This window comes from Pinus tabuliformis, chromosome 9, assembly GCF_031772625.1.
Source record: "Pinus tabuliformis cultivar Carrire ecotype Pingquan chromosome 9, CPIR1, whole genome shotgun sequence".
In the NCBI taxonomy this organism is placed as follows: domain Eukaryota; kingdom Viridiplantae; phylum Streptophyta; class Pinopsida; order Pinales; family Pinaceae; genus Pinus; species Pinus tabuliformis.
This window is the reverse complement of record NC_142307.1, coordinates 1307461557-1307471022: the sequence shown is the minus strand read 5'-3', so window position 1 is coordinate 1307471022 and position 9466 is coordinate 1307461557.

Below are 9466 nucleotides of genomic sequence, written 5' to 3'. Positions count from 1 at the left end.
TCCCATAGCCTTGAATTAGTAAGGCTTGATATCTACTCACCTGCATAGATGATTTCTCTCGCTTTACTTGGGTATTTTTTCTGAAATTAAAATCGGAAGTATTTGAATGCCTTATAGAATTTAAAGAACTTGCTGAGAATGAGTTTGGGTGTAAGATTAAGATACTCCATACTAATAATGGGGGGGAGTATGTCAACAAATATGTGCAGTAACTTTGTATTGATGCAAGTATACAGCTACAACACATAGTGCCATATACACCACAGCAAAATGGTGTCGTGGAGAGGAAAAACATGTCGTTAAAAGAGATGGCCAATTGTATGCTACAATCCAAATAATTAGCTCCTAATCTATGGGTTGAAGCTATTAATTGTGTAGCATACATTCAGAACCACATTCCTCACAAATCACTCAAATGAACCACTCCATTTGAATGTTGGACCGGTAAGAAACCGAAAGTGTCTAACTTTCGCATTTTTGGTTCATGAGCATGGGCTTACATTTCGACAAATAAGAGGAAGGATTTGGAGCATAAAAGTGTTGAATGTATCTTTGTTGGATGCCCTAACAGTGTCAAAGGATATATATTTTTGGACTCTCACACTGAAAATTTCCTTGTAGCTCGAAGTGTGAAGTTTGAAGAAGAATCATTGCATGATTTTTCAGCAGACCCTATCGAGGAACCGCTTGTTGCCATTGATGAGGAGGAGTCTGAAACTTCTTTGAGCACTTCATAGCAGACATAATAGAAGCCTCCTGGGTCTAATCCAAAGGATGAGGATTAGGTCATGGCTGCTCCAACTCAACTGCCAACTTGGGCAAAGAAAACCCTGTAAGATGCGAGTGAACTAGTCGGTGATCCTGTGGATGTGAGAAGGACTAGATCACAGTCTTTTGGGGATTGTCAAGACCTGGCTGCCACCGAACCATTTCTTCCCATACATTACTATATGAAACTTGGTTCATATCTAGATTCACACTCTAAGGCTGCTGGAAACCCGCTTTGGGAGGCTGCCATGGATGAAGAGTACTTTGCTCTCATGGAAAACAACACATGGGACTTGGTTCCACTTCCGAAAGGAAGAAATCTTTTTTGATGCCGATGGATATATTGAACAAAGATTGTTATAGATGGTGAGATCAGAAAGTACAAAGCTTAACTTGTTGCAAAAGGATACTCACAGGTACATGGCATAGACTACACAGAGACATTTGCACCTATTGCAAAAATGGACTCCATTCAACTAGTTTTAGCCATTGCTTCTTCTCGCAGATGGGAAGTTTATCACATGGACGTGAAGAGTGCATTTATTCATGGATATCTCAAGGAGGAGATATATATGGAGTAGCCACAAGGATAAATTAAGAACTCTTCCCTAGTTTGTAGATTAAAGAAATCTTTGTATGGCCTAAAACAGGCTCCCAGAGCATAGTATGCAAAGATGGATTCTTTCCTGCTTTCCATTGGATTCATTTGATGCAAATCTGATCCAAATGTTTATTTGCTACAACATGATGATTCCCTTTTTCTGATAGTACTTTATGTATTCTATTTAGTGATGACATGGAACCTTACCTTAGCTATTGATTCGGTAAAATCAGCATTGCACGACCAATTTTCCATGACAGATTTGGGACTGTTGCACTACTTTCTTGGTCTTGAAGTTTCTCAGTCTACTTCAGGGATCAATATGGCATAGTCTAAGTATGCATCAGATCTACTTGTCTACTTTCAAATGACAGAATGCAAGCCAACAACATCTCCCTTTCTTTCGGGGATCAAATTTTAGGATGCGTATACTACACCTTTGGTGGACAGTACACTGTATCGACATTTGGTTGGGAGTTTGTTGTATCTTACTCACACCCAACCTAATATATATTTTGCAGTGGGAGTTTGTTCCAGATATATGCAAGAGCCCCATGAGATTCACTGGAAATTTGCAAAGAGAATCCTTAGATATGTGAAAGGTACTTCTAGTTTTGGTATCTTTTATGCTGTAGATTGCCCACTTTCATTGATTGGGTACACAGATTCTGATTGGGCTGGAGATGGTAGAGACCGCAAGTCCACATTTGGTTATATATTTAGCTTTGATTTAGGGCCTTTTTGCTGGTAAAGCAAGAAGAAATCCACGATTTCTTTATCTACAGCTGAGGCAGAGTATAGAGGTGTGGTGAAGGTAGCTACATAGGTTGTTTGTTTGCAGGGGTTTGTCTCGGAGTTTGGTATTGAGTATCCACTTTTGACTGTCATATTTTGTGACAATCAGGGGTTCATTCAGATATAGATTTATCAATTTCAGAGGCAGAGGACCAAGCACATCGAGATTCACATGCATTACATCCGCGAGATGATCTATGACCGAGTCATATCACTGCAGTACTGCCCCACTGAGCAACAGGTTGCAGACATCTTCACCAAGTCTTTCACTGAAAAAATTCAGAACTGAGAGCTATGCTTGGAGTGGTGGAGACAGCTAGTAGGCCCTTCTGGCCACTTAGCATTTTTTTCCTCTTTTGTGGGGGGGGTGTTCCCACGAGGTTTTCCCTCTTTCTTCATTTTATGTGGATGTTTTATTTATTGTACCTAAGTACCTAACATGACATCTTGGCCGGGACTCAGCTTAGATAAGTGAGTTAGGATGAAGGGGGGATGTTGGAATATAATCCTAACATCTACATTTATTTTTTAGCCTAAGTATCCTCGACTTAGCCACATGCACTAAAAATCATGTTCACACTTGGTTTTTGGTAAACTAGCTCGGTGGACCAAATTTCCCTTGTTTTTTGCCTTTAAAGGATTTATATTATAGAAATATTGGTCCAACCACTTTCCTAAACCATTTAGACATCTAAGTGCATGTTCACACCTAACCACACCTCATCCACTTGAGTTATTTGAGGATTGGTGCCCCACATGAAGATTCCCCCTTAAATCAAGGGATTTGGTCCCCGGACCATTTTAGCATGTTTTAAAGTTTCCTTCCTTGGGAAATGCACCCCTCCTCATGCTCCTCATGGCGGATAGTTGGCATGGGTTGTCTTGAGTCATTGTTGCTATTTTAGGCCTCCCTTTAGCTTTTCATAGCCTTTTCTAGTTTTTTACTAGTCTTTTCCTAGTTTTCTAGATTCGGAAATTTCTATATAACCACCTCCCTTTGGGATTAGAGGTTTGGTTGATCATGTATTACTATTGTTCATTAATTTAATACATTGATTTTATGGAGAAAATTTTTTCTCTCCTCTCTTGAATATCAGCAAATTACTTGTGTTTAATTTAACTAGAATTCTAGATCTGTCGGAGTTTCTATAGGAATTCTATAGATTGACCTTCAAGGTATCTTTTTAGGTCGCACAACTAATAATATTGATGAATACATTGTGGTCATTGAACTATTTTCAAAAGCCATTGCTCTCAACATTTGAGAGTTGGTTGTCAACCTGGATTCACAGCTTGTCATCCTTCAGCTCAACGGGCAATATTTTTCCAGAAACCCTCAAATATTGAGAATGTGTCTTAGTATTCGTCTATTGGAAAGACATTTTGATTACATTACATATCATCATATTCCTAGATGCATGAATACATTGGTAGATGCATTAGCTAATTATGTGTTGGATAGACATTTATGAAACATGTGAAAAGATAAGACATACCATTTGTACCATAGTAAGCAAGAAAATACAGCATATATATATATATCTATATATATATATATATATATATATATATATATATATATATATATATATATATATATATATCTATCTATCTATATATATATATATATATGGTGATAATGTTTAATACATCAAAACCCCAAAAAAATAATATTTGTGTCCAAAACAACATTGGCAGCTTGCAGGCCTCATATATCTGTGGCACACAGGCCTCAAACAATGAAAGTGTTGGACCTAGGAACTAATCAGCATGGTGATCGTGGTAGCATGACACTGTTCGTGCAACACGAGTCAGTAATCGGGAGATCCAATCCGATATTCCCACCATCTGTCTTTAGTACTGGCGAGGAATTTCTCCCACTCGAGAATACTCTGGGATGCCATGATTCAACCCCTTAAGGTTCCTCGCGATCTCCTCCTCATTTTCACTCCCCTCTCGATAAGGAGTGACAACATCAATTGGGCGGGAGACGCGCCTGGCTTTTGGGGACATCCTAACCAGATGCTCTGGTCCAATGTCTGCATTAACAAAGCGAAATGTTATAAACACATATATACCAAAAACAATTAAAAAATCACAAAATTAAAAAATTGATTTTTTACCTTCATTGTCAAAATCCTCTCCATCTGTTAATGGCATGTCCAAATCTCCACAAACGTTTGTGCCACTGTATGTCCATTCCTCCATGATGATCTTCTGTGATTGTAACCATGAAAAGAATGCATGTATGTACAACATGTGCTAGCCCTCAGTGGTCCTAGGCATCAAACGACTCCAGCGAACCATATGCGGGTCTCGTGCATGGGGCGATCTACCTCAGTCAACTGGTACGGAAACAGTGGCACTCGTTCCAAGAAAAAGGTCACTAGTACGGATCCAAAGAAAAATTGCTTCAGATCCCCCACCTTAGCTTTGGTCAGTTGGCGTTTTATGTTGATCTTCATGGCCTCCACATACTTGAAGATCATCAGTGTAATGCAGTCGATGGCATATAGGAACCTCGTCTTACTAGTCTCATGCACTTCCTGGGACCCCGCCACTCTGTTGATAATCAACAATAGCACTCTTAGTGTCTGATCCTAAACAGTGGAAATCTCAATCTTTCCACTCTTGGATTTGAGGGCTTTAGGGCAATGTTCAGCAAGAAACATAGATATGCTTGCCCCAATCGATCGTGACCCATATAAGTTGACTGGTTCCCCTCTTCGAGACAAGCCTGTGATGAAATATATGTCTGAAGTTTCTAACTCCAGCTCTTGGTCACCAATGACGAATATTTCCCGATTTATGTCCCAAAGACTAATCGGATACCGAAGCAACTCAGGTTGGGCCCACATCCCTGGCATGAGAAAGAATTTCAGGAGCCCACAAGCCCTCAAAGCTTCCAGGAAATTTGGATCATTCAGTGCCTGGGTTTCCACATCCTCGTGCTCCCGTTCTTTCCAGTATACCATTTTTAGTGATTCTTTCCTGCAAAAGCCATAGATTTGGGTCAACAATCATTTTTGGCCCATAAATTTCAAGTTTCAAGTGTGGTTTTATGAGGAAATAGGGTTTTTCCCTATTCACGGTGCTGGTGCACCTGTTTTAAAAACAATGGCACTGACGATACAATAGGCTGTGTTAATTACCCTTGGTCAGTGCGATTTTGTGCCTGGAAGTCGTGTCGACCGCGGGGGAAAAACTTTTGATAAATCCTCCCTCAAAAATCCTAAAAATGGTTAAAACAGGAATAAAAGGCATGAAAATGAATCTCAGGGCTTTGGATCTTACCTGTAACTGGCGGCTCGACGAATGACCTCCCGGATCTCCCACAATCTACTCCAGAACAATTAGGGCAAAAGTGAGTAAAATGTCTTTCACAACAAGGTAAAATGGTAAATGGTAAAAAATATTTACTTTTCCTCCTTTTTATTCAGTTTTTCATGAGAATATTAGGTTTTTGTAAATATTTTAACCTATTTTGCCTAAATAATTGGATAATACACTTTCCCTTTTTGTGTAGCGATAGGTGATGGATGTTCGACGATGATACCAAGTCACATTTCAGCTCTATTCTCGACTTGTAAAACTCATATGAAAAGATTTCCGAGTATTTTTCCCTTTTGACTCGTAAAAGAGAATAAAATGGCAAGTCCGCTTTCAAGCTCTTTTTTGACCCTTTAAAAGAGAAAATATAGTCGAGCTCTTATCGTTTCAAACTCGTTAACGGATGCAAAACATCGTGTGCCTAGTATAAGTTTACTCCTTTTTCAGGCAAGGATGCACTATTTACAAAAGAGGTACTCCTTCACTAAAATGGTTAGGCAGTTCTCTCAAGTATCATTTTCTACCTTTTCGGGCTCGAGAGACACAAATGTATGAAAAGGAACCATATGGAGTTTTATTTTCCTTTTCTTTTTCAAACTCTATAAACATGAAAAAGATATTGAGTTATACCTTTGTCAGACTCATTCAAATATTAAACGACATCGGATTTGTTGTCATGATGAATATGAGCTTCTCCTTCCTATAGATCGTTAAACTTACTAGGTCAGATTCGTCTGAAGGATGAACTTACAGTGCAAGCATATGCTATCCCCTTCAAGCTTGAAATTAAAAAATAATTGGGGTACCTGCCAAAAATGGTGGGGGGGAATTTGGAAATATAATTAGTTGTGTCGGCAACTCACTCTTGAACATGACACTTTCTGCTTCGTGTCGGGTTGGGATATCCTCCTTTGTATCGTTGACCTTCCTAGGTTGGGCCATTCATTTTTTCCTTCCATTTGATCTTTTCCTCGTCATCATGACCACCGATCCTATGGATCCAAAAGCTGCCAAATTTCCAGTCGTGTCGCTGATATGTTCAAGAGTTGTCCTTCTGCAGTTACATTTATCTCTGATTCTCTATATCATCCAAAATAATTTTGCATCCTTTTGTCTCGCATCGATGATGTGGGATACATTATGGCCCTCCTTCAACACGCTCACTTCCTGTCGACTTCAACTCATTATCTGGGAATTTTACCAAGAGATTCCCTTCCAATACCTTAGAGCTTGCATGCCCTAATGGCAAGTTCTTTGCACTCGATGACAAGTTCACATCATTAGCTTTTGATCGAGTGATTTCAAGGGTGTTCGAATTTCGTTCCTTTATTCACATTCTGTGGATTGCGTTGATAGTACCTTGAGGACCATTGTCATTATTGGTGGTTTCTCTCATGCTTGTTAATGGTTTACATCATTGACTGGTAATCAAGCGACTTTGCAGCATGTTCGACGTCAACACATATATTCACATGTTAGGATTTGTACTTTGATCGGGTTGTGTTGGAGCGCAAGACCCTGGGCTCAGATTACAAAAGTCTAGGTTGCAAAGTGATGTGACATGGTTCTGTTGATATACATGTCTCTTTCAGATGGATGGCTGCGACCATACCATAAGTTATCATATGTGATCCTTCTCATTATTGGATGGTTACGACCATACCTTGGTTTCATTATGATCCTCTTTGATAGATGGTTGTGCCCATGACTAGATCCATTCACATGATCATTTTCTGGATGGTTGCATCCATACCACGATTCATGTATAATTTGACAGAGTTCTCAGCTATGTATATGTTTCTATACTTTCTTTCAGGTTTTCCGACGACACACTACGGTTCCCCGCACTGATTCATAAATCATTTCATCCCTCACTCTAGTTCGGCCTTCACGCTTTAGGGGGGAATCTATTACACAACATTTTATCACTGTCCCTGTACTCCCCATTCCTTGATCCTAGAGGACCTCTACATTGAACCCTACATGCTCTTCCTTCATGAAGAAACTCCCATTGTGTCCCTCTTCATGAGTATAACAATTCCCTTTTGCACCATTTTCCCAAAATCTTCTGTTTTTCCCAGTTCACAAGACTGGCGCTAATGGCCCTTATCCTCCTTTCACCCATATGTAGGGCTTGACATTGTCTCTAGTGCTAACCAGAGCGACTGAACTTTGTTCCAGTCACACCGGTCCTCTTATGGAAAGTTTTCTAAATGAAGAGCTGAAGCTTCCAGCTCTAGAAGCTTTGCAACGGAAGTCTGGTAAATGGTTTGGCCAGATGGGGTTGAGGATGTTAGTTTGGGCTCCTTTCCCCTATAATTATGGAACTACCTCAAGAGATAATACCTTCTCCCAGGAGAAGAGGATCCATCTCCCATCCATTCATACTATATAAACCTCCCTCTTCCCCAAGCACAAGCTAGTGTTAATGTTGGTGTGGTTTGGAGTAAACAACAAGTTATTCATAGTTGTAGCTCTCTAGTTGTGTGAGGGAGAAGTGTGGATTTGGTTTAGTGTGAAGCCTAAAGGGAAGAGCCTTAAAACTATTATTGTTGAGGCCATCATGGAATGCTAGCAGAAGTGTGCGGGAACCTGGTTTTGTCAGAGTGGTTGTAATATCTTCTTGATTAAATATATATGCAACTATCAATTGATTTCCTACATGATGTGTCATCCTACATGTTTATGGCATAATGTTTCTTGACTTGTTAAGTAGGTTGAATTACAATTTGTCTATTATTATAGTTGTTTTTTGTTGTTGTTTACTTGTTTCAGGTGTTTGAAGAAGGAAATGAGAGATAGCTGGAGCGAGAAAGAAAGAACATCATCAAATGGGATAAGCGTACTAAGAGGTAGGCCCTCTTAATTGGTTCTAAACTAAGGAAACCTTCCATAGAATGTATCAGTTGTGGCTATACCCATTATTGGGATAGAGGAATTGTTTGTGTCTGCACTCATAATTTTACTTCACCACACTATTATATCTACAATTTCTTATTGTTGCTATAAGTTTGAATTATTTTGGATAAATCGATTGTTAATTGAATAAGAATTGATATAAGTGATTTTTTTTAGCATAGAACACTAAAAATTAACACTAAGGCTGATGAGGAATGATGATATTGATGTTGCTAGGGTTGTGGCAGTTTTGTATTGCAAATTGGTTTGATGTAGAGTTTTCAATTATTAGAAACCTTGAATAATACTGAGAGGAAGGGGTGAATTAGTATTGTTCCTTATGTCTAATTTACTGAATTTTAACCTCAAGTTTTTGTTTCAACCGCTTAATCATGCACTAATTAACTAACAACACATCACAATGTATGGGCGACAAATAACATGTGCATCATCAAAATCATTTGAGAAACAATACTAATAATCATATAAACATGAGATAAACAACTTATAAACCATAAAACATCAAGGCACATCAATAATCACATCACACATGGACATGAAATGTAAGGTGGAAACCACAAGGGTAAAAACCACCATCAACGTATAGTCTTTGTCTTCGTCTATTTTATTATCATAAAATTATTTTAGATCTAAATCACTAGCAACCACCAGTGTCTAAGATTATACTTGCAAGATAATGTGATCCACCACTTCCATAAACCATGCAGGTGACCACCTATTAACGGTCACCACCCTCACTAGTTTTTGAGCCACTCCAGGAAGGAAGCCTCTACTCCTTGATAAAGTTCTCTATCCGCTATTAGAAGGAAGACATTACTCATTTGGCAAGCCACCACTCACTGGCAAACCTCTACATGCAACACTGAAGTCCCCAACCTTCAAAACATCATGGACCTCATTTCATATATTTTCAAACTATGGCTTGAACCCTCAAAACAATAAAAACATGAGTCTCTTTTCATCAAATTTCAAACTGGAAACACAATGAATCTATGCTCAACAACTCAATTGAAAATCCACTCATACATATCTCTCTCACACTAGTAGGTACAA